This window comes from Petaurus breviceps, unplaced genomic scaffold (assembly GCF_028583685.1).
Source record: "Petaurus breviceps papuanus isolate PSGF00001 unplaced genomic scaffold, PetGlider_PUasm1.0 38, whole genome shotgun sequence".
In the NCBI taxonomy this organism is placed as follows: domain Eukaryota; kingdom Metazoa; phylum Chordata; class Mammalia; order Diprotodontia; family Petauridae; genus Petaurus; species Petaurus breviceps.
The window spans coordinates 45,034,938-45,060,726 of NW_027186304.1; the positions used below are offsets into that span (position 1 = coordinate 45,034,938).

Below are 25,789 nucleotides of genomic sequence, written 5' to 3' on the forward strand. Positions count from 1 at the left end.
ATGCTCCCTTCCAGTCAGTATAGTAAATAAGTTTATAAGTAGCCGGTATAAGGAAGCAATAGCAGGAAGTAAAATTGCAAAGTGGTATCTAGAAATCATGTACACACCCTCCTAAAGATCAAAGAAACTTATTTACAAATTGTTTTGTATATTTAAAAACACATTATCTTAATATTGACTGAATCAGGGGAAATTAGGGCCATTTGGTCTTGTGATATATAAATCTCAGACAAGTTACTGTCACTCCCAGTAAAAAAAAAAATGGCACTGATAATTTTGAGATGATGTGGATATGTAAATGAACTAAACCCAAGGTGACATGGAGAAGGGTTATTCTGCTCACCTAAAAACCCCATAACTAAAGACCTCAAACTCCTGCTCCCTCAATCACTCTTCTCTCCAATTGCTTCTATAATTTCAAGTGCTCCCAACTCTAATTCGTGGTCATGTGACTCTGGGCCTCTCCTCAACATCCTCTTCATCATTCTGCTTGCCTTCCTTCACTACCCCATCCCCTTTCCCCACTTCATCTGACTTTGTTCTCCATTTCACCACATATTTCTGTACTTTCTATGCCATTTATGCCACACCCTCTATGTCTTCTTAAAGTGTTTTTGTGGCCTCACTTTCTTCTGCCACTTTAATCTTTCACCATAAGTAAGCAAAAAACAAGGTGTGCCTGCCCCATCTCATAATTAAATAAATTAATTTATAAGTTCAATCACAATATGCTTAATCATGATATAATAATAATAAAGTACAGGCTATAGCCGTTGCTGGGGCAGGAATACCTACATTTCTTTCTAGTTTATTGAATTAGCTAAAGGTCTCCTGGACCTTGAAATATAACCCACCACTAATCTCTTAGGAATTCTGAGTCTTACCATCTGCCCTTCAGTTGAACTTTCTTTGATGCATTTTTTCTCTAATTCCCCTCTTAAAGACAAGGACTCTTTTTTGTATATCTCTCTATTTGTATCCCAGGCACAAAGCCTAGTACTATGCACACTGTAAATAATCTCTTTCATCAATTAATACTTTGATGAATCTGTAATCCCACCAATGTTCATACTCTTTCCAATGGTGAAAATTACAGTCTATGTATGTCTTCTCAATCTATGTGACTCATTTCATAAATCCTCCATCATGGGTTCATTCAATGGGATGGGAGCTTTTCTCTAGATTCAAGATGGTACATCGATATTAGTACCGCAGACAGGTTAGCCATCTGCTATACATTATTTTGGCTAGCCCATATTCTCTTCTGATTACCCATCTCATTGAATTTATCTTTCTTACTATTTCTGGTGTATAATTCTTTACTTGCAATACATTGCTGACTATTTATATTGGAAATCCCTCTTCCAATGACACTACATGTTGAGAATCCTCTATAACTATGTCAAACACATAGTGACAGGTATTACTTTATATGTCACATTTGGTTTTTATAATCAGAGGACCAAAGAGTAAATTATACTTTGTTATTGTATTTTTAAAGACATATTATTTTAAGATGTGCATGGGAAAACTTGTGGTAGGAAAGCCTTTAAGATCACATATTATTGTAAAGAAACAAATAATTTTCTATAGTCACCAAATTACTAACACAGTGGAATCTTTTGTTATGTATTTTTGTGACTGAAAAGATGTGATTTGTAAAAAATTCATTTGTGAAAGAATGCCTTTTTATCTTTTCATAGCTTGAGGGGATGTTCTTAGTATGCATATAGATATTCTTAAAAAGATTTACAAAGCTAGGAAGGTATGTGTATGGCAAATATTGATATTTTATCTATTGATTTTATTGATAGTAACACTAAATAAATGCATGGATTTTTTATCTTGACAGTCTGAATGTTTTTTTATAATGATACAGATTGTCACTTATCTATGCCTGCCCAATACAGTGTGACTCTTACTTGTGTCTTGCCACGAAGACTATATAATAATCCAGAGACCTTATTATTTACATTCTAACATCAGAAGGATACTATATAGTATTTTTTTCTTATAAATATCCTCAACATATCATCATGTATAAAGTGGATCTCTAGTCCCACTTCTCTTTTTCCCATAGCTTCCCTTAGTAACATTTCTTCATTTTCCTGTTGGAAATCAGGGATAGGAACAAAAATTGTTTTGTTCCACTGTAATTAATAAAGAAAATAATTTTCATAAGAATCTTGACAGATTATTTTCCCCTTTTAAATCATTTACTTGCATCCCTCCCACACACATATCCTTTTTAGTTTTAAATGTTTTTGATTAAAACAGACTCTCCATTTCTTCATAATATTTTAGAAAGCAATTCTGCTCATCTTACTTCTACCATCCTAGTTCCTATGATTTTTATAAAAGAATTTATATTTAACTGCTGTTTTCTTTGTCATATATCTCTGCTAGGCAATGACATCATATGTTGGGTGGCTAATATTATTTTCAATGATGATAAATAACAATAGATTCTTATTTGCCTGTCCCACAGGAATATTAGTGTTAGACTTAATTTTCTTGAACTTGATTAAACATCATATTATAAACACTATTTTTGTGTTAGGAAAAATATTGTTTTATTTGTAGTTTTCATTTTATAAGAGAAACTAAAATGAAAGTATTGAACAAAATGTCTATGAACATTTCATGGAGTGAAAATGTAATTTCTATCATAAAAATTTTCTCAAAATATCCATTTTGAAAATACAATCTGTTGTAGATTGAGTTGGCAAAAATGACATTTTCCCATTTCTACTCTATGTGGTAGTAGAATTAACACAGCTTATGTTCATCATTTTGTAATACAACTTAAGTTAGGTACTTAGTTGATATAAATATCAGCTACACTTTCCCTCTAAAAATGATGCATGTAAAACATAAGTTCAGTCAATAATCAGTGTTATTTTATTTGTAGCACACCATGACAAGTGAATTTATTTTTCTTTCCAAGGAAAATTTTATTTGAGAATTGAAACCCATATCTCATTATATTTTTGTTTTATATACATGTTTAGCATGATGTCATGGTAGGTCTGTAATGGGAATGTAAATTTTAAAGATCTTCCCTGCCCGTAGGCTAAAGTGCACTGGGAGCCTGGGGTGGGAGGCTTGTTTTTCAGTAGATACTTTTTGATTGGCAGTGCGTCCAAAAGGTTGTTACATTCTCTGAGCCAGGAGAAGGCTATATAAGCTCTGATGTGAGGCTTTGTTTTGGGGTTCACTTTGAGAAGTGTTCTGTGATTTGATATGGATTCTGGGAAGCCGTTGTCCAGAGCCCCCTGGCTTTGAAAAACCCAGATGTTGAAACCCAGATCTTGATTTGGTATGGATGTAATGGCAGGACAGTTTGGAAAGCTGTCTACTTGATCTGTTTCTGTCTTGATAATTCTGCCTGTATACTCTGAAGTTCGGGGTGCTGACCTTTTTGCCCTGAACTAGGTAAGCGATACATGTTGGACTGATTAAAGTAAGCTTGTTAACCCATTTTGAGTTGCTTTCCTTTATCAAAGCAGATCCAAGAACCTGTGTGAGCAGCCACCCTGGGGACTCTGGGGTGCTTGCTGCTACAAGGTCCCATGGGGAAAATGGACTATTTTACTGAAAATAGTGCAAAAAGGGCATATATGATTTTTTAAAACAAATTCAAAGGTCTTGAAAATATTTTTTAAAAGGTAGTAAAAAGAGAGAGATGAGAGTTTATAAGTACTCCAACATGCCTGTTGTTGCTGCTGCAGTTATTGTTGTTTTAATTTGAAAATAGATGAGGAACTTTATAGATCAGTAGCTGAAAGGGTTTGGAATTCTCTCTGGGACTGACAGGGACAAAGAAGGAAGAATCTGCATACCATAAAATATCATTTCATATGGTTCTCTGCTTAACAATATTAATTATAAATTCATAGACTTAGAGCTGCAATGAACTTTAGAGATCATTTAGTAGCAAAATTGCTAGTAGGAAGGGAATTTAGCTGCCATCAAAACTAATCAATACTTGAAAGGAATTCCCCATTATAGCATAACTAAAAAGAGGTCATCTAACCTCTACTTAATGATTTCAAATGGGAGAAACTCAATATATCTCTAGGAAGTACATTCTCTTTTAGAAAGCTTTAATTATATTTTTCCCTTTGAACTTATTTATTTGTAGTTTATAACATTCAATTCCACAAACTTTTGAGTTCCAAAATTTCTCCCCCTACCTCTCCTATGACCTTCCCCCCAGGAAGATGCCATGTAATCTTATATAGGTTCAACATATACCTTCACATTAAACTAATTTTCAAAATAGTCAAGTTGTAAAGAAGAATGATAACCAATAGAATGAACCATAAGAAAAAAGTAACAAAACAAAACAAAACAAAAAAGAAATAGCAAATAGTTTGCTTCAATCTGCATTCAGATTCCATAATCTTTTCACTGTATTTGGACAGTCTTTTCCATCATTATTCTTTTGAAGTTGTCTTTAAACCTTTCATTGCTAAGAAGAGCCAAGTCTATCAAAATTAGTCATCACAGAAACAATTGTAGCAGCAAGCATCCCAGCTTCCCCAAGGTTCTAAGGCAGGTTCTTAGATCTGCTTTTCTAAAGGAAAGTAACTCAAAATGGGTTAACAATCTTGCTTTAATCAATCAAACATATCATTTACCTAGTTCAGGGGCAAAAGGTCAGCAGCCTGAACTTCAGAGTATACAGACAGAAACATTTCAAGAAGATAGGCCTACAACTGTCCAACCATTACATCCATACCAAATCACAGTACCAGAGAGGGAAGCATCAACATCTTGACATTTCAAAGCCAGGGGGCTCTCAACGGCTGCTCTGAGTCTCATCTAGTCAAATCACACAACACTTCTCAAAGTGAGCCCCAAAACAAAGCCTCCCATCAGGGCTTATATAGCCTTCTCCTGGCTCAGAGAACGTTCTTGACCTGACTGCCCAATCACAAGGCACCAAAGTGTGGGAGTTCCTGAAAAACAAGCCTCCCACCACAAGCTCCAGATGCACTTAACCTAAGGGCAGGGAAGATCTTAAAAATTTACATCCCTATAACAAGAATTGTTAGCATTAGCAACCAAGGCCTTAGGGCCAAGTACCCTTCCCCCTGTAGGAAGGCCACCCCGCTCCCAGTACCATGCCACGTGAATCTGCTGACCACAGAGTATTTTGGCACCAGGTGTTCTAACCACAAAATGTTTCAACAGTTGTTTACAAGAATTCCTCTCCCCGCCCACTTCTTCAAAGAGTATATAAGTCCTGTTTACCAGCAATAAAGATCTCTATCTCTCTTCATCAGACCTTAAAACAAACTGGCTTGGTCTCTCTCCTTCTTTCCCACCCATTCCTTTGCAGGCTGGGTCCTCCTCGCCCCACGAATAACTTGGTCCCGCAGGACGGGACAAAGAATGAATCTGTAATTGTATAAAATGCTCTCCTGATTCTACTGACCTCACTCAGCATCAGTTCATATAAGTGTTTCCAGGTTATTATGAAGTCCATCTGCTTCTCATTTCTTATTACACAATAGCATTCCATTACATTCATTGACTGCAAGTTGTTTAGCCATTCCCCAATTGATAGATATTCCCTCAATTTCCAGTTCTTTGCCACCAGAAAAAGAGATGCTATAAATGTATTTGTGCATAAGAGTCTTTTTCCCTTTGATTGATCTCTTTGGGATACACCCTTACAAGGGGTACTGCTGGGTCAAAGGGTATGCACATTTTTATAGCCCTTTGGGCATACTTCCAAATTGCTCTCCAGAATGGTTGAATCAGTTCACAATTCTACCAATAATGCATTAGTGTTCCAATTTTCCCATATCTTCTCCAGAATTTATCATTTTTCTGTTTTGTCATCTTAGCCAATCTGTCAGGTGATATGGGATAGCTCAGAGTTGTTTTTATTTGGATTTCTCTAACCAGCAGTGATTTAGGGTGTTTTTTTTTATGTGAGTATAGATATCTTTAAATTCTTCCTCTGAAAACTTTCTTTTCAAATCCCTTGCCTATGTATTGATTGGGTAATGACTGTTATTCTTGAAAATTTGACTTAGGTCTCTAATTTAGAAATGAGATCTTTATCAGAGTCGCTGGTTGTAAAAATTCTTTACCAGTTTTTGCTTATCTCCTAATCATGATTGCGTTGTCTTTGTACAAAAAATTTTCAATTTGATGTACTCAAAGTTATCCATTCTGCATTTTGTAATGCTCTCTATTTATTGTTTGGTCATCAATTCCTCCTTTTTCCTTAAATATTACAGGTAAAATATTCCTTTCTCTGCTGGATTGCTTTTATAACTAAAATTATACATATAAAGTTTTTTTAATGAAATTATTAGAAATAAATAATTGTTCAGCCTTTACATCTAAATTGTGAACTCATTTTTACTTTATATTGGTATACAGTGTAACATATTGGTCTATGCCCAATTGCTGCCATAGTATTTTCCAGTTTTCCCAGCAGTTTTTATCAAATAGTGAGTTCTTATCCCAGAGGCTCTAGGTCTGGGTTTATCAAACAGTAGATTACTACAGTCATTTACTACCATGTCTTGTGTACCTAAGCTATTGCACTGATCTGCCACTCTATTAGTAAGTACCAAATAGTTCTGATGACTGCTATTTTATAATGCAATATAAAATCTGGTATGGCTAGACCACCTTTCCTAGCATTTCTTTTCATTAATTCCTTTGGTATTCTGGACCATTTGTTCTTCCAGATGAATTTTGTTATTTTTTTCTAGCTCTATAAAATAATTTTTGATAGTTTGATTGGTATGGCACTAAATAGGTAAATTAATTTGTGTAAAATTGTCATTTTTATTATATTAGCTTGGCCTACCCACGAGCAGTTTGTGTTTTTCCAATTATTTAGGTCTGACTTTGTATGAAAAGTGTTTTGTAATTGTGTTCATATAGTTCCTGGATTTGTTTTGGCAGGTAGACTCCCAAATATTTTATAATGTCTACAGTCATTTTAAGTGGAATTTCTCTTTCTATTTCTTGCTGATGGGCTTTGTTAGAAATATATAGGAATGCTTAGAATTTATGTAGGTTGATTTTTTATCCTTCAACTTTGCTAAAATTGTTTATTATTTCAAATATTTTTTTCTTGATTATCTTGGATTCTCTTAGTATATCATCATATTGTCTGCAAAGAATGATAACTAAGTTTCTTCTTTATATATTCTAATTTTTTCAATTTCTTTTTCTTCTCTTATGACTACAGCTAATATTTCTAGTACCAAAGTGAAGAAGAGGTGTGATAGTGGACATCATTGTTTCATCCCCAAACTTATTGGCAGTGCATGTACTTTTCCCCACTGCATATAATACTTGCTGATGATTTAAGGTAAATGTTACTTATCATTTTAAGGAAGACTCCATTTATTCCTATGCTTTCTAGTGTTTTTAATAGGAATTGGAATTGTCTTTTGTGTACAGCTTTTTCTGCATATATTGAGATAATCATATGATTTCTGCTAATTTTGTTGTTGATATAATTAATTATGCTGATAGTTTTACTAATATTGAACCAACTTTGTATTCCTGGAATAAATCCCACCTGATCCAAGTACTATTTTCTTGATAAGTTGCTCTAATCTTTTTGCCAATATTTTATTTAAAATTTTTGCAACTATATTCATTAGGCATTTTGTTCTATAATTTTCTTTCTCTGTTTTTACTCTTCCCAATTTAGATATTAGTACCATATTCATGTCATAAAAAGAATTTGGCAGAACTCATTTTTCACCATTTTCCCCAAATAATCTATATTACATTGAAATTAATTCTTCTTTAAATATTTGATAGAATTTGATTGCAAATCCAACTAGTCCTGGAAATTTTTTCTTAGGGAGTTCATTGATGGTTTGTTCAATTATTTTTTTTTCTGAGATGGAGTTACTTAAGTATTTTACTTCCTCTTCTGTTAATATGGGTAATTTATATTTTTGTAATATTCACCACTTTCACTAATACTATCAAACTATGGGCATACAATTGAACAAAAATAATTATTAATTATTGTTTTAATCTCTCAGTAATTGGAGTTAAGTTCACTCTTTTCATTTTTGATACTGGGAATTTGGTTTTCTTCTTACTTTTTTTTAAATCAAATTAACTAAAGGTCTATCAATTTTATTGCTTTTTTTTCCAGAATACAAGCTATGTTTTATTTATGAGTTCAATCGTTTTTCTAATTTCAATTTTATTTATATCTCCTTTCATTTTCAGTATTACTAACTTTGTATTTAATTGGGGATTTTCAGTTTGTTCTTTTTCTAGCTTTTTCATTTGCATGCTCAATTCATTGGTCTTCTTTTTCTCTATTTTAATGATGTAAGCATTCAAGACATATAAAACTTCCCCTAAGAACCATTTTTACTAAATCCCACAAATTTTGGTGTGTTCCCTCATTATTGTCATTATCTTGAATGAAGTTACTGATTGTTTCTATGATTTGTTTCTTGACCCATTCTTTCTTTAGGATTAGATTATTTAGTTTCCAATTAATGTTTAGTCTACCTTTCTATGACCCTGTATTACATGTAATTTCTATTGCATCATGATCTGAAAAGGATACATTTAATACTAATGCCTTTCTGCACTGAACTGTGAGGTTTTAATGCCCTGGTACATGGTCAATTTTTGCATATGTGTCATGTATCACTGAGAGGAAGGTATATTCCTTTTTTTCCCATTCAATTTTTTCCAGTGGTCTATCATATCTACCTTCCCAAAAATTCTATTCACCTCTTTTACTTCTTTCTTGTTTATTGTGAGGTTAGATGTATCAAGTTCAGACAGGGGGAGATTGAGGTCCCCCACTAGTATAGTTTTGCTATCTATTTCTTCCTTCAAAATATAGGTCCTTTCCCCTTTTGTTTGACTTCTTTGTGATACCAACCTACTAGCGTTATTGGTGGATCAATGATATACTCAGTTTTATAATGCTTCAGCTGTAGGTTAAAATTGTTGTCCAAGATGCCTGGACCAGTTCACAGCTCATCCAACAGTCCATCAAATGTCCCCAATTTGTCCAAATGTCCTCCAGTAATGGTCCTTTTGCTTTTCTGTCAAGGTAACCAATTTGATAGATATGAGGTGGTAACTCAACATTATTTAAATTTGTATTTCTCTAGTTATTAGTGATTCACATTACTGTTATATGATTACTGATAACTTTTATTTCATCTTGTGAAAATTGCCTGTTCCTATTCTTTCACAATTTGTCTTGCAGGGAATGGATTTTTTTTTTTATAAAATTGACCCAAGTTCCCTTATATTTAAGAAATGAAACCTTTATCAGAGAAATTTACTGAACAAATTCTTTCCAAGTGTCTTGCTTTCTCACCAATCTTGGCTGCTTTAGTTGTTTTTGGAACCCTTATTCATTACATATAAACAAAATTATTAATTTTACTGCCTGTGATCTATCTTATTTTCTCTCTAATTATTCTATTATCCATAGATCTGAAGTATAAAAGTTCCCATTCTCCTGTAATTGACTTTTGAGATAACTTTTTACATGTAAATCATGTACACATTTTGACCTTACCTTGGTATATGTGGTGTGAGATATACTTCTATTCCAATTTCTTACAAACTTCTGTCCTGTTTTTCGGGTTTTTTTCAAATATTGAGTTCCCCTCAAAACTTGGATCTTTCAGAATGTCAAATATTACATTTTTATGATCATTTCTTATTGTATATTGTGTATCTAATCTGATCCACTGATCAAGCATTTAATTTCTTAGCCAGTAGGAGATTGTTTTGATGATTATTCACTTCGTAATATAGTTTTACATTTTTACTGCTCTGCTGCCTTCCTTCACATTTTTTCTATTGATTCTTTTGATAATTTTTACCTTTTGTTCCTTCAGATGAATTTAAAATTTTTCTAGCTGTATAAATATATATATATATATATATATATAGATAGATATAGATATAGATATAGATATAGATATACACATATGTGTTGGTATGGTACAAAATAATTAAGTTTAGGTAGAATTTTATTTTATTTTATATTATTTTATTATTATATTGGCTCAACTTTTTGTGAGCAAAAAATATTTCTCTGATTGTTTAGATCTCTCGGTATTTGTGTGAAAAGTGTTTTATCTTGTGTTTATATATTCTCTGGGTGTGTCTTGATATATAGACTCCAAATATTTTTTTACATTATCTGATATTATTTTAAAAGGAATTTCTCTTTCTATCTCATCCTGTGTTTGCCTGGTAAAGTGTTGATGATATGTGTGTATTTATTTTGTATCCTGTAACTTTGCTAAATTTATGAATTTTTATAAAGCTTTTAAGTTGATTCTATTGGGTTCTTTTAAGTACACCATATTTTCATCTGCAAAGACTGATAGTTTCCTTGCTGTCTCTCCTTACTTTTTCACTTTCTTTTTCTTTTCTTATTTCTACTACAACAATGAATAATAAGGGTGATGATGGACATCTTTGCTTCACACTTGAGATTGTTGAGAAGACTTCTAGTAATCCACATCACAGATTATGCTTGTTCTTGGTTTTAGGCAGATACTATTTATCATTTTAAGAAAAGCTCCATTGATTCCTATGCTTTCTAGTGTTTTTAATAGGAATCAGTATTACATTTTGTCAAATTTTTTTTGCCTTTATTAATATAATCATATGATTTTTGTGACTTTTGTTATTATCAATTTTACTTATAGTTTTCCTAATTTTAAACTCCACCTGTACTACTGGTATAAATTCCACCTTATAATATTGTATCTTCTTTGTGATATATTTATTTAGTCTACTTGCTAGTATTTTACTTTAATTTTTTGGCATCGATATTCATTAAGGAAATTCATCTATTTTTTAGCTCCTTTTGCTCTGCATGACATACATATCAAGACTATATGTCAGAAAGAATTTCATAAGACTCCATTTTTATCTACTTTTAAAAATACTTCATATAGTATTGGAATTAATTTTCTTTCTGGTAGAATTCACTTGCCAATCCAGTTTATGGGATTTTTTTCTTAGTAGCTCATTAATAGTTGTTCAATTTCATTTTCTTTTAATTCAATTTTATGTTTACCTTTGGTTTACATCACACATTTCCACAAAATTTTGAGTTACAGATTTTCTCCCCTTCTTTCCCCTACCCACCACCACAAAACAGTGATTCTACTGTATACCCCCTCCCCCAATCTGCTCTCTCCTATATCCTCCCCCCACACCCCCTCCATCTTTCTGGTAGGGCAAGATGGATCTCCATAACCCAGTGCCTGTATATGTTATTTCCCAGTAGATTGCAAAATAATAATAATAATTATTATTATTATTATTAAACATTTGATTTTATAACTTTGAGCTCCAGAATCTTTCCCTTCCTCCCAGGGAAGTTAAGCAATTCAATATTGGTTGTACAGGTGTAGTTACGCAAAACATTTCCATAGTGGATATATGGTGAAAGACTCACTATATTTCCCTCCATCCTATCCTGCCTCCCATTTTTTTCCTGTCCTCTACTTTAACTCTGTTCCTTTTCAAAATTGTGTGTTTCTAACTTCCCTCCCCCACAACCTGTCCTCCCTGCCATCATCCCTACTCTCATCCCTTTCCCCCTACTCTCTGTAGGGCAAGATATCCAATTTAGTATATATGTTATTCCCTCCCTAAGCCAAATTCGATGAGAGGAAGGTTGACCTATTCCCTTTTGCCTTCCTGTTCTTCCCTTCCCTTGTAACAGTTATCCCTTGCCTCTTCTATAAGAGATTAATTACCCCATTCTGCCTCTCCCCATATCCTCTAATTATATTCCTGTTTCACCTCTCATTTTCATCTTTTAAATAACACCTTTAAATATCATTCCTTGCTATTCAATTGGTGCTGTGCCCTCTGTCTATTCATACCTGTATGCACGCACACACACATAGATATACATACATATACATAGATATACACACTCACATATGTATTAATAAGCCCATATACCCCCTATATAAACATATATGTGTGTATAAGTATGTATATATGTATACACACAGTTATATTCCCTTCAACTATCCTCATACTGAGAAAAGTATTATGAGTTACAATTATGATTTTTCCATATAGGCATGTATATAGTTCAAATTTGATGAGTTCCATATGATTTATTTTCCCTGTTTACCTTCTCATCCTTCTCTTGATTCTTGTATTTGAATTTCAAATTTTCTATTCAACTCTGATTTTTTCATCAAGAATGCTTGAAAATCCTCTATTTCATTCAATAACCATATTTTAACTGAAACATTATATTCAGTTTTGCTGTGTAGGTGATTCTTTGTTTTAATCCTAGCTCCTTTGACCTCCAGAATATGATATTCCAAGCCCTTCATTTCTTTAATGTAGAAGCTTCCAGGTCCCATGTTATCCTGATTGTGTTTCCAAATTGTTTCTTTTTGGCTGCTTGTAATATTTTCTCCTTGATCTGGGAACTCTGGAACCTGGCTATAGTATTCATAGGTGTTTTCTTTTTGGGATCTTTTTCAAGAGGTGATCAGTGAATTCTTTCAATTTCTATTTTGCCCCCTGATTTTAAAATATCAGGGCAATTTTCCTTGAGAATTTCTTGAAGGATGATTTCTAGGCTCTTTTTTTGATCAAGGCTCTCAGGTAGTCCCATAATTTTTAAATTATCTCTCCTGAATCTATTTTCTAGGTCAGTGCTTTTTACAGTGAGGTATTTCACGTTGCCTTCTATTTTTTTCATTTGTTTGGATCTGTTTAACAGTGTCTTGATTTCCCATAATGTCATTAGCTTCCATTTGCTCCAATCTAATTCTGAAGGAATTATTTTCTTCAGTGATCTTTTGAGATTCTTTTTTTCCATCTGGCAAATTTGGCTTTTCAAGGCATTCTTCTCCTCATTAGTTTTTTGGGCTTCTTTTGCCATTTGAGTTAATCTATTTTTAAGGTGTTATTTTCTTCAGTCAGATTGTTGACTCTCTTTTCATGATTTTTGCAATATTCTCATTTCCCTTCTCCATGTTTCTCTGCTTCTTTTACTTGATTTTCAAAATCCTTCTTGAGCTCCTCCATGGCCTGTAAGCAGCTCATATTTTTCCTGGAAGATTTTGGTGCAGCAATTCTGACTTCATTGTCTTTGATCATTTTTTTTGCCCAAAAAAGGAATCTAAAGTTGTATTTCTGTGCTTGCTTTGCTTCCTTTGTTCAAGTTGCCAATTTTTTACTTGACTATTGAGCTCTTTGCCACAGTAAAACTCTGCTTCCAGAGGGGACAGCTTTCTTAGAAATCACTGGGGTTCTTGCAACTGCTGGAGCTATTAGGAAGTAGCTGTTTCTACAAGCCCCACAAGCTCTGACTTGCTGGTCACACACCTCAGGGCCACCACTCAGGTCTGTGATCCAGATACAGGCAGTTTAAAGCAAGAGTTATTACCCTCTGAATGGTCACTTGTTCCCCCTACAATCTGCAAGCCAAGAGCTCTGAAGAAGCCATGCAGAGGTGGCTGTATACCTGCTGCAGTTCCACCACTTCTCACTGTGGGGAGAGGCCAGACTGTGCCTCCTTACCCCCAGTTCCAACAGATTTCTACACTGACCCTTTACTTTTTCTTTGGTATTTATGGGTCTATAGTTCTGGAAACCACCACAGCTGCTGGTGATCCACTCTTCCAAAAGTCCACTGAACCCGCTGGTTGGGGCCACCCTGGGGCTAAAACCGTGGGCTGATGTAGAGCTAGTCTTGGCTTCCAGAGTGCTGAGATGGTCCCTTCTTGTCTTCCTGCTGAGCTGCCTTCAGCAGGATATTTGTTCCTCTCTGTCACTTTGTGGGTTTTGTAGCTCGAAAATTTGTTTAGAGTCATATTTTGTAGTTATTTGAGCTGCTTATGGCGGTAGCTCACAGAGTTTTCCTACTTCTAAGCTGCCACCTTGGCTATGTCCCCCTCAATTTCATTTTCTAAGATTGGGTCATTTAAATTTAGAATCTCCCTTCTACTTCCTTTTTCATCTTCAATTAATTGGAGCTAGTTATGATTTTATAAATATTCATCAATTTTAATTAACATGCAAGTTTTTTTGGCATATAATTAGGCAAAATATTTCCAAATTACTTTAATTTTCACTGTTAGCTCATTCCCTCTTTTCACTTTTATACTGATAATTTGATTCTCTTGCTTTCTTTAGTCAAATTATCTATTTCATTGTTTTTTTTCCTAAACCAGTTTCTAGTTTTATTTACTTGTTCAATGTTTTTTTTTTACTTTCAATTTTATTCATTTCTCCTTTGATTTTCATGATTTCAATTTTTTTTGTTTAACTGGGCATTTTTATTTGTCCTTTTTCTAGTTTGTTTTATTTACCTGTCCAATTCATTGATCTGCTTTTTCTCTCTTATTAATGTAAGCATTTAGAAATATAAACATCACTTTAACTACTACTTCAGCTCCATTCCACAAATGTGAATATGTTATCTCATTGTTATCATTTTTTAAATAAAATTATTATTCCTATGATTTGCTCTTTTACTCACTCATTCTTTAGGATTAGATTATTTAGTTTTTAATTAATTTTTAATATATGCTTCCATGGCCCTTTGTTGAAAATAATTTATTGCACTATTGTCTGCAAAGTTTGCATTTTATATAACTCTTTTTCTGCATTTTGTTGTTAAGTTTTTTATGTCTCAATTCGTGGTCATTTATTTGTGAATGCGTCATAAAGAGCTGAGAAAAAAGTATCCTCCCTTCTACTTCCTTTCAATTTCTCAGATATCTATCATATTAAAAATAAAAAAGTTTTATGTGTTATATTTATTATTTTTACATAAAGAAATGTAAACAGTTTAATGTTATTAAGTCCAAGATTTATCTGACATGTTTACCTTCTTGTCTTTCTCTTGAGTCTTGTGTCTGAATATCATATTTTCTATTCATTTCTGGTCTTTCCATGGGGAATGTTTAAAAGTCCTCTATTTCATTAAATATTCATTTCTATCTCCCACCTCCTGAAGGATTATGCTCAGTTTTTTTTTTTTTTCTGGGTAATTTATTCTTGCTTGTAATGCTACCTCATTTGCCTTCTGGAATATCATGTTGTATAATGCCAAGTAAAGGCAACTTCCAAGGTTCAGAGTACGAGCATAGTAACTGCCCATTTTATTCAGTGACAAATGAAGGCAAAACATTCACAGAAAAGAGAAGATCAAAGTACAACATACACCAAGTGTAATTCAATAATTTCCAAGTACTACTCCACCCTGGACAGTACATTCCTTTAGTCAATCACAAAATCTTCTCTCATTCAACTGGAGATTAGTTTCCAATCATAAACAAAGTACTTTCATTTGGTCAGTCATAAAGTGCAAAAAGTTAAAAGTTTTCCACCCCTGGGTCACAACTGAATTACAATACCATCCATTACCACCAAGCACTTTCTCAAAGGTGCAGTGAAGATCACAAAGGCCATCTACCCCAAGCCACAACAAGATTATCATCACAGCATTAAATATCCAAGGAGAGGTCTTTTCTTCATCTTGACCCTAAGCAAGTTCTCAGCAATTTCTGTTCCTGGGGAGACAAAGCTTAACAAAGTCACAATATACATTGCCAGTTTCCTCACTAATTCTCTCTCTGCCTGCAGGATAGTCCCAGAACCCCTGAAAACATCAGCAAGACCCTCTTCCAGGATTTCTGTACACATAAACAAGAAAATCATTCTTTAGGGCTTCTGAATCAACACCTAGTACCTCTGCAACAACAGCACTGTCCTCACCAACAGACAAATCTCGCACAACAACATCAAAACAGACAGACAAAATATTGGCATCACAGCCATGACTCCTCAGTCCTCAGCAGTTCTGGGTGGCAGTTGTCAAAAGTCCTTGGCAGCTCCCACTGGTCCTCAGCAATCCTCTCTCTCTCTGCCTCCATGATGTTCTCCCAAAGTTCTTCTGGCCTCCTCTGCTTGTGCCTCTCTCTAAATCCAGGGCATCACCTCCATCCAGTTCAGCCCTCTCTCTTTATGTCTACAGGTTCATCCCACAAGTAGGATTCACAAGCTCTGGGTTTCACCACTCAACCTGAAAACCAAGCCAATACAGGCAGATCTCCAAATTCCATTACCATCACATGTTCCAAGTCTTCTGCTTTTTTGATGTGGTAGATGTTAAATCTTGTGTGATTATGACTTTGCCTAAATGGCATTTGAATAGTTTATCTCTGGTTGCTTTCAATGTTTTTGTCTTGACCTGTGAGATCTGGAATTTTGGTTGATATTCTGGAGAGTTTTTATTTGTGATCTCTTTCAAGAGATTAAGAGTAGATTTAAAAAAAAATTCTATTCTGGCCCGTGGTTCTACTATATTTGGGCAGTTAACCTTGATAATCTCATGGAATATGATGTTTAGGCTCTTTCATTGATAATGGTTTTCAGGTAAACTAATAATTCTTACATTATCTCTTCTCAAACTGTTGAGGTATGGGCTCTGGGAGCCCCCTCAAGCTCTCCTTGAGTCCTGGAGTTACAGGTCCTTGAACTCTCATTAAATCATCTCATGTGATGAGGCATTTGCATGAGGCAAGTCTGTTACTAGACTTCCCACCCTCCTTATTAGACTTACTAGACTTCGCACCCTATGGATCTACCCTTGAACTGGCCTAGCCCACCATTGTCTATAGCCTCCAGGTAGCCTCCAGCAACTTCCCACCCTTAATCACTGACTTTATGTGATTTCTCCTGAAGACCCTCCCCAAACTCCTCCTCTAGACAACCCCTGGATTCCTCCCACAACCTTCTGTATATAAGAACCCATATCACACCATGTGTGAGATCCCCATAGAATTTTCTAGCACAGACTTATTCTGTGTCCATTACAAGTGAACTTTTAATAAACTTTGCTTTTCTTTGGTTGAGAGAAGATTTGAGTGGAATTCATTCATCAGGTTGGTATTTTGGGGTCTCAAGCACCCCTATCCTTAACCTCTTCACTCTGACGCCCAGATAGGAAGGTGACACCAATGACTGCAGGAGATACAGTCCAGTGAAGGGCAGTTACAGTTGCTATCACAATCTCCTCATGTGAATCATTCTAGGTACAGGCATGGCCATGGGTGACCATATTAGGTGTCAGCAAGTTCCCTTCCAGATAGACATGGTGATCCCTCAGAGCTTTGTAGACAGCAGCCAGGACCTTTTCAGTGACACACTGACAAGTCTTCAAATTGTATTTCCTTCAGGAAGGATCTCTGCCTCCACAATGGGGACAATGCCATTTTGCTGGCAAATGCTGGCATATCGGCCAGCACATTGGCATTCTCCATGATGGCAAGTGAGGAAGGTGTATTATCCCCAAACTTTAGTACACAATGCCAGTTGGCAAAGTCAGCTCCATCCTTCTTATACTGGATGCAGTGCTTACTAAGCCCATGCAGACCTTGGGTGGCAGTTTCACCATTGGTCCGTGCCAGGGGCGCTACAATTTTTTTTCTGCCTTGATGCCCACAATGCCACCCTTTGCTTTATTACTTTGGGGAAGGGTCAACCATCATCTGCTTTCTGGTAGAGTGCCTCATGGAAAAGGATAACACTCCCAATATAGGAGTTCACTGGATCATCTGCTTTCAGAAGCAAATGCCTATAGAGGCAACAGTTTTCCTCTGTGTTCCCAGTTCCAATGAAATTCAAACACTTTGCAATGATTTGGGTAGACTCATCTAATGCCAAGATTCTCTTTCCTGGAGCAACAATTCCATGAGCTATGTTAGACATTTCTTTCTTTTGCTTTGGTGTCAATGCTAGCTATAGGCAAGGCATGTTTTCCTTGTTTGTGCTGGTAGTTTCTGGCAAAAGGCAGACTGTTATGGTGGAGAACTAAACATTTGTGCTTTCCAAATCTGAAAATTGTCTATTGAACTCAGGAGGGATGTTTTATTGTTTCTTGATGTCTCATGGAGATACTAGTTTCCACTTGTCCAGTTCTAATTTTTAAGTAATTATATCCTTCATTTACTTTGTGAACTTCCTTTTTCATTTTTGTAATTCTGTTCTTTTTAAAGAGTATTTTTGTCAGTGAAATTTTGTATCTTTTATCATTTCACTTATTTTACTTTTTTTTCTTTTGAGATTTTGCTCCTCTTTTGCTAATCTATTATTTCTTCATAATATTCTTACATTACTCTCATTTCTTCTCCCATTTTCCCCTTTCCTATTCATTTAATTAAAATATATATATATATATATTTTTCTCTTCTTAAAATTTTTCTTTAGCTCTTTTGGAATTTTGGTTGAAATTGTATAAAATTTTCATTTTTGAGGCTTTGTTTATTACTATTTACATGTCATTGTCTTCTAATTTTGGATCTTGAATTACTCGGTCACCATAGTAACTTTCAATAGTGAAGTTCTTTTGTTTTTGTTGTTTGCTCATTTTCCCAGCTTATTTCTTGACTTTCTATTTTATGTTTGAGTTAAGTTCTGCTCACCTGGAGGATTCATGTCCTTGTCTCATGGTTTAAACTTTTCTGTTCTATTGTTTTCACAGTTTACAATGGGTTTTGTACATTTTTTATGCTCCCAAGACCATGCGATCTGGGGAGATTTGTAGTCACTGTTCTCCTCACTTGGTTTCTTACCCATGTAAAGATGCTGTTCCCTTGCAACTGTGCTAGTGTTCTTCTTCACCCTGCAACTACGAGCCAGAACTGGGTAATGGGCAATGGAGTTTCTGTCTCCTGTGCCCAGTGATAACATATGGGTCTCCTTTAGTGTCTAACAAGTTGCCCAGTTCCCTGTCTTTTAGTGGTGAGAGCTCTTGGAAGTGCTGCCTCTGCTGTCAGCCCACTCAAGGTCAATAGCTGCTTTTACTGCTGGTTTCACTCTAGGCCAGCCACCACCCCAGTGGCATAGATGGCTCCTACCTCTCTCCTAATTTTTCTGGCCTGGATAGAATTTTATTTGAGTTTCAAAATTAAAAACTTAAAGTTATTTGGAAGGGAATATTGAGAGAGTTCATTTAGAAGGATCTCTGCACTCTGTCATCTTGTTTCTGCTTTCTGTTCAAGAAATGTTGATTTCTTCTTTGCCTTTTGAGTAGAACTAAATCTAGCACCAAAATACCTCTTCAGTTCTACTCCAACCTATGCATGTTTTGAGTCTTATAACCTTCATATACTCTTCATCTTAGGCAAACTGAATAACTTTGCATATCCCGTGAATAGCAATTGCCCTCTCCCTCTCTGCCTTTGTTTTTTATGTCCCCATTCATGCCTAAAATGAAATTATTCACCACATCCCCATCCCTGCCAATTGAAATACTTTTATTCCCAGATATTATGGCACATCTTTGATCACTTTGCCAACTTTGAATTTCTTTGAACTTATCATATTATGTTTTTTGCATACTATAGCTACCTGTGTTCATGTATCATTATTAGGCTGCAAATTCCTTGAGATCAAGTATTCTTCCTTATTTCATCTTTGTTTCCCCTACCACTGGTAATGATTGATAAAATATAGGTTTAAAGTGAAATCAATTTTCTTTCCTCTGAATTAACTTCATACTTTTCTTTTTGCATCCTGACATGAAGCATTGTATTACAGTGATATTTTTACATGGCATGCCATTTATTAGACTGTGAGATCTTGGCCACATGTGTCTGAATTATAAGTATCTGTGTCTCTTATAGCACCTAATAGAGGATTCCACTCATTAAAGGCACCCAATGAATACTTTTTGACTCTGCTGACACTATTGTCAGATGTTCCTTCCACCTCCACCCACTGAAACTTATTTGATATGAATCTGGAAGACATTTAACATTGGCCATATGTAATTATTACTTTAAATCAAAGCATTTTATGTATATGAATTTATGTGACCTGATGTATATTTCACTCTTCTACTTAAAAAAAATGTTTTGGAAAAAATTTTGATTGTTGTTTAAAGGGAAACCAAAGATATTTACTTTTCTTTGTTACATTTAAAAGTAACATTTGCAAGGGGAAAAAAAGGCAAATAAAATTTTGATTGATGCATTTATCAGAGAGACAGAAATTCTTTATTGATTTTGTTACAGGCTAGTTCCATGGCCTGCTAGAATAAATTGATTTGGGTCCTATATACGTTACAACTTCTTTGCAAATATCTAGTTTGACTGATAACAGTATAACTCAAGAGACCCTAGGAACTATGGTCTCTTGTTTGAGAATTTTTGCTCCCTGTCATCTCAAATGTCATTTTAGAGGCGTTCATCACAAGACACTGTCACTGGACAAATAATGGACCTGCATGATAGTGACTCAAAAACACAGTCTCCCTGCTGCTTCTGTAACAGGTCCTGTTGTCAGCTCCTTGAGATAATGGAGAAGTTCAGCACTGTCAAAGAAAGCATGGGGAAAATTACCAGTAGTTGAAATGGCATTGCACATGCTTAGTGACATTATCCATGACATAGAAGAAGAGATGGTAATAAGAAGAGAAAGTTTCATGGAAAATACAGACATTTTTAGAAATGGCAAGGAAAAAAAATATCCATGTTTATCTTTTACATTCTGACTCTGATAAACCGTTTTCCAGAGCTAGTGACAATTTGAATGATACTGCTAATATCCTTTAACTTATTAGAAATTTTTGTAGGGAAATCACATCCCAAAAAGAAGCAAGTCATTCATTTCAATAGACTATGGAAAGTGATAGAAAGACAGAGGTGCATTATGAATTATATTCTCCCCATTAATATTTGCATAACAAAGTTACATGGAGCCGAGAATTTTAGAACTATGTATAAGAGCCTTACAGACCATCTTACTCAACCCTGTCATTTTGCAGATAAGACACAGGTACAGATCTTTAGCAATGAATCCAAGGTCACATAGAAGCAAATTAAAACACAGCTCTCTTGATACTCCTTTTTTTAATGCATAAAGATGTTAAAACGTATTTTGCTCAGCAAAGGGTTAATGTGTAGTATCTATGTCTTGCAACTTGTGTCTCCTGACTCCAAAATATCAGGGAAACAGACATGCATAGAAACACACATACAATGCAAGTTTACTAAGTAGTAGATGATATGAATTATTACTGAAAATTTAGGATATTTCCTAATGAATTAAATATTCAGAAATTCTAGAAATAGTTGCCAAAGAGGGAAAGTGAGAGATAGTAAGAGCTTTGCATGAATTATTTCATTATTTCTCATAGGATTGTGAAACAGAATATTCATAGAATCATTTAATGCCAGTGTTGGCTATCTTACAAAAACCTTTTATTCACCAACAAATCAAAGAAAGGAAAATATGATGCCCCTGACTTTTATACCAAAAACATTTCCTTTTTTTTCCATCCCTGACCCAAACTTCTCCTTTTTAAAAAGAAATATTTAAGCAAATGCCAACAGACACAGGTAGGACTGTGTCTGATGGTTTGTATATAACATAACACAATTGTACTCCCCCATAACTGTACTTCCCTATTAAAGGGAAGGAATTTGATTTTGTCATCAATACTTTAGAACAAACATTGCTTATTATAATTAGCCTTCCACAGTGGACTGTAGTAGTTCGATAGCTTTTGTCTACATTTTTGTTGTTGTTGTGTATATTGTTCTCTTCTTTCTTTGAACTGCATTCGATTTTAATGTACAGGTCTTGACACTTTTTTCAGTCATTTTCACATGCCATTTTTTGATGGATATTGACCATCTTGATTTATAACATTGTTGGTTTAAGAAGGTCCTTTGGAGAACACTCACAGAACCAAAAACATTGGCAAATTTTCTGAAACTTATGGTCTGATAGAGTCAGCCCATGGCACTTAGAGTTTAAGGGACTTGACCAGGATGACACAGCCAGTATGTAGCTAAGACTACAAGAAAGGTTTTCATAATCCAGAGCACAGTTTTGTAGCTGTTACACTACACTGCTTCTTACCATTTCTTAAATCATGAAAACATTCTATTACATTTATGTGCGACTATTTGTTGATCCTTTCAATAACTGACATTAATTTTGTTTGTAGTGTTTTGGCACCACAGAAATTATTGCTATTGATATATTTTTAAGAGATGATTCTGGTAAGATGGCAGAGTAGGTAAAAAAAAAAAAATTCCAAGCTCTCAAGATTTTCCCCCACAAATGAGCTAAAATAGCACCTTAGGGCCAACAACAGAAACGGGGTATAACCACGGTCCTCCTGGGACAATTTGAGAATATGAGAAGAAAAATCCCAGGAAAACATTTGGTCCCTGTGAAGAGTAAACTCCTCCAGGCTAGGTTCCATTTTAACAGTAAGCAGCAAGCCTCAAACAACAAATGGCAAGCCCTGGGGATAGTTGGTTTGAGAGGCTGCCTTGGCCCCAGCCACCAGAAGTTTTACACCTGGGATAGTAAGGACATTTGGGCATTTGAGCCCAGGAAGATCTAGGGAAACTCCACTGACCATGAATGCCAGACCCAGGTGTGTTGTGAAGAATGACAGGGGTGAGAACAAACCAGCACATACCAGGTGAGTGCAGCAGCAGTAGGGCAGAAAGTCCTTGCTTTGGGCACTTACAGAAGGCACTTACAGGGGAGAACTGAAGTTCTAAGGTGAGAGGGACCATTCCCATTCCCCCAGAGCTAGAGGTGACTACAAGTAACTAAGCCATCACCACAAAACAAAATGCACAGACAAAGGAGAAAAATTCAACTATAGAATTATTAGGGGAATAAAAATAACTAGAGTTCATCTTCAGAGAATAAACTTAAAGTAAAAAAAAACCCCAAAGAGTAATGTCAAATGGACATCTGCCCAAAAAGAATTTATAGAAGACCTTAAAAAAGACTTTAAAAATCAAATGACAGAGATGGAGGAAAAATTAAAAATGGAAATAAGTATAATCCAAGAAAACAAGAAGGTTATGAAAGGAAAATTAACCAACTAGAAAAGGAGATCCAGAATATTAAGGAAGAAAATGACACTTTGAAAATTAGAATTGGGCAAAGTGAAGCCAGTGAAATTACAAGAGATCAAGAAATGATTAAACAAAATATGAATAATGAAAAAATAGAAGATAAAGTAAAACATCTTATAAGAAAAACAACAGATTTGGAGAATAGATCAAGAAGACAAAATATAAAAATAATTGGCCTAACTGTAAGTTATGATAAAAAATAATCTTGATATAACAGAAGAAATAATTAAAGAAAATTGTCCTGAAGCATAAGAACAAGGAGGGGAAAGTAGAAATAGAAAAAAAATCCATTGATCACCACCTAAAAGAGATTCTATGAGGAACACTCATAGGAATATTACAGTCAAATTGTGAAACACCCAGCTCAAAGAAAAAAAAATATTAAAAGCATCAAGATTAAAACAATTTACATATGATGGTGTCACATTTAGAATTACACAATATCTAGCAGCAGAAACATTAAAAAAGCACAGGTCTTGGAACACAGCATATAGAAGAACAGAAGAACTGGGGCTATAACCAAAAATATCATACCCTACAAATTAACTGTTAACTTGAATGAAAAAAAAAATGGACATTTGCTAAACTCAGATTTTCAAGACTGTTAAAAAAAATAAACACTGAACTTAATAGACAATTCAGCACACAAGAACCATATAAATATAAGGTACATAACCAAGACTGATTATAAGGTATTCATAAAAACAGACTGCTTAGTTTTTATATATGCAAAATATAAAAAGTATGTCTAAGTTTCTTATTAATAATTGGGTAGTTCATAAGAAAAATTGTGGAAAACCTGGGCAAGATATGAATTTAAAAAGTGAAACCCTTTAGGAACAGCTAAAAGGAGTAATTATTTTATACAAATGAGGTACAACAGGAAAAATTGATAAATAAGAATTAGATGGGGGAGGAGGGCTGGAAGTTCTGGTAATCTGTTTTCATTGGGAATGGGCATAAGAGGGAACAATACATATATAGTTAAAAGAGTATAGATGTCTTCTAAATTCAGAAGAAATAAAATGGTAGGGGCATAGGGAGAAAGAGGACAAAGGAGGGATTTTTAGAGGGGAGTTTGAGAGAATAGGTAAACAGAGGTATAGAAGCATATTTAGATTTATGTGAATAAGAGGAAAGGGGAGGGATCCTTGGAGGGGGGTAGACAAGTCATAGGAGGGCAAGATAGTGGGTAAAAATAAAGTAGAGAAGGCAGGAGGGAGAGGAAACAAGAGATATACATAAACAAAAAAGCAAATATCAGGAGTAGAATAGGTTTGGGAATGTTTATGTCTGTATATGTATGCATATATGTATATGTATATATCTATAGCTATGGAGAAACATATCTAAATTTTATTGTAAACTTTGGGGTGTGGGATAGAATATGTATATATTTATAGCTATAGAGAATCATGTCCAAATTTTATTATGGCCTTCTGGGGGTTGTGGGGGGAGGGAAAAATAGCAAAGTAAAAAGGTACACAGCAGAGAGGAAAAAACTCATAAGGAAGCAAAGATGGCTAATTCTCTTCACTATGAGTATTATTTATCATCTATCTAGGATTTCTTGAAATGAAAATTTATTGTTATATATTTTGAATCCTCTTTTATGTTCTGCTATGCACAGGACATGCATTTATATTTTGTATATTTAAGTTCCAATATTTAAGTTTATGATATGTTTTGTTTCTTTTTTCTATTTTTTATTTGTGTTCTGGAATTTGAGTCTAAAATAAAATTTTGAGAAAAAAATATTTTTAAACTTTTTTTCTTTCTTTCTGTCTTTGACTTTCTTGTGGTATATGGCCAGTTCTATTAGTTCTGAGACCAAGGCAATGAATAAGTATTGATTTTTTTATCAATAATTCCAAGTTGTTTTCTAGAACCTAAATCCCTATTAAAAATTAAGAATTTTTCTTTTAACAACAATGACTTTCCCAAGGTCATGTAATTAATAAATGTCAAAGCCAGGATTTGAACCCATGTCTAGAACTTAGCCTAGTATATCAATTACCCAACAATGTGTACCTTTGGCCAGTCTAAATATAACTATCCCATTCAGTCATCCTTTCCAAGATTAAACTTCTGTTTGAAGAGGTTACCCACAAAGAGGGTTAGAGTTGCTCTGGAGACCCCAAAATACCAACACACCAGGTCCTGCTGAATGAATTTAACTCAAGTCTTCTTAGCCAAAGAAAGTAAAGTTTTTTAAAAGTTCACTTGCATTAGACACAGAGTAAGTCTGTGCTAGATCATTCTATGGCATTCTCACTATTCTGTGGCGCTCTCACTATTCTATGGTGCTCTCACTATTCTGTGGCATTCTATGGTACCCTCACACCACATGGTGTGATATGGACTCTTACATACAGAAGGTTGTGGAAAGAATACAGGGGTGGTCTAGAGGAGGAGTTTGGGGAGGGTCTTCAGGAGGAGTTAATGAGGTCAAGGAGTGATTAAGGGTGGGAAGTAGCTGGAGGTGAACAGTACATTGATATTTTGATAGGCTCAAGGGTGGGAACAATGGAGGGCTAGGCTAGTAGTTAGCTTTTAGTAACTAGGCTTGAGGAGTGGGCCACAATGTAAGGCTTATTGCCTCATGCAAATGCCTCATCAAATGAGACAATTTAATCAAGAGTCCAAGGGAGGTTCCCATAGCCTGTACCTCAAGGACTCAAGGAGAGCTCCAGGGGGCTCCCAGAGCCCATACCTCATCATAGTGATTTGTCAGAAAGGGCTCTAGAGTTTTTCCTCCTATAAATTCTGTAGAAAGGATATATAAGCAGTTTAATCAATGATGTAGCTAGGGATGTAGCCTGCATTATACCAAGGCTCCCTAGTCACTATAT

General features: G+C 34.8%; 1 long non-coding RNA gene and 1 pseudogene across 1 annotated transcript in view; both read right to left on the bottom strand.

Annotated features, from left to right (window-relative positions):
* LOC138170074 (uncharacterized) overlaps positions 1-25,789 on the bottom strand; it is a 546,486-nt gene that overhangs the window by 478,673 nt on the left and 42,024 nt on the right. The window lies entirely within an intron of this gene.
* LOC138169879 (fructose-bisphosphate aldolase A pseudogene) lies at positions 16,949-18,738 on the bottom strand (annotated as a pseudogene).